Source organism: Haplochromis burtoni, unplaced genomic scaffold, assembly GCF_018398535.1.
Source record: "Haplochromis burtoni strain Fernald_Lab_line unplaced genomic scaffold, NCSU_Asbu1 Contig_1492, whole genome shotgun sequence".
NCBI lineage: Eukaryota > Metazoa > Chordata > Actinopteri > Cichliformes > Cichlidae > Haplochromis > Haplochromis burtoni.
The window spans coordinates 43,080-44,588 of record NW_024583853.1 but is presented as its reverse complement, the minus strand read 5'-3'; positions in this window follow the sequence as shown (position 1 = coordinate 44,588).

Sequence of the window (1,509 nt, the reverse complement as noted above, 5' to 3'; positions counted from 1 at the left end):
TAATGTCCCTTACGGCACCTCATACAATAAGACTTTATCATCAGAAGTTCATTACATTATATCTGAGCAATTTAACATCATCATAGGTAAAAAGTGCTGGGTGCAACTGAAGCTGACCCAGACCGATCCACGTGGTACACACCTGCTTCATTGTTAAAAAATGAAGAAGGAACTAGTCCATCTCAGATGAGTTGCAACATCCTCAAACAGAACCAAGGGAATTTTACAAGAAATTTAATTTTTGAAGGAAACACTTATAAAATCTGTAAAGTAATCAAAATTCACTTGCACATAACATATCACATGAAAACTTTGCATTGAACTTTAGCTTTAGTTGTTTTCTGTATTCTGATTGAACAATATGTCAATGCAGGAACAGTACAATCAATGTTCCCTCTAATTTTCCATGTGTCTGAGTGAACACCAGGGCTGGACTGGGACAAAAAATCGGCCCGGGCATTTTGACTAGAGACCGGCCCACCAGAGGAAAAACCATAAAGCCTTTGAATGAAAACAAATGCTGTTGTCACAGTGATGTACACTGTCTTGTTGGTATATATGTATCAGTCTAATACATCATCCTCCCTATTCTGGTATTCTAAACAGTACCCGAAAGTAGACTGCTTGGTCGAGTTAACCTCCTGAACTATCTACAACCCATGGTGAAAACCTGAAATTAAGACTGAGAAGACTAGAGGGGAGACATGATCATTACTGATTACTGATGACAGATTTAGATATATTTTCATAAACCATTCATTTGCCACATCAATAAACAGCATGGCAGGGCAAAATATTTTTTCTAACATGGCAACCTTTAAAAAGCGATAGGAGATAGAAAGACAGGTGAGAAAGAATAAAACTTAATTGACTTTTTGATGGCATTTTACACACAGTACTGGTACAGTATCTAGAAAATGTGGGTAAATACTGGCATCATATCACTTGGCATCATCACTTGGCTACTTCTGAAGAAATTATGATGGGACCCTAAAAAAAATTACTATGTACCATAATGGATTTCTATACATTTTACATTAGATGAAAACGTTTGTTGTAAGATTGTAAGATTCAGATTATTATTTTTTAAAAGCGAGACATATACGTATATGTAATCTGATTACTTTTTTCAAGTAACGAGTAAAGTAAGGGATTACTATTGCAAAAGCGGTAATTAGATTACGCACTGACCGCAGCACTGACCACGGCACACCTGCACCAGGGTAAACCTCCGCCTACCGCAGTCCTGCTTTACAGGTGAAAATAGAGCAATACAGCAGCACCGCTGAGTCTTTGACTTTATTTATTTTCTGCTGTGTTTTACTTGAATCTATTTTAAAGAGTGAGTGTAAACACAAAAAATATTTTATTTTATGTGCTGGAATGTGTCGAAAATAGGTTTAAATGTTAAACTAATTTATTCAAGTCAGAGAATGTTGCATATAATTAAATTTTTGCTTGATGCATAAAGTTAAAAGATTAAAACTGATAAAACAAGTTAAAAAAAAA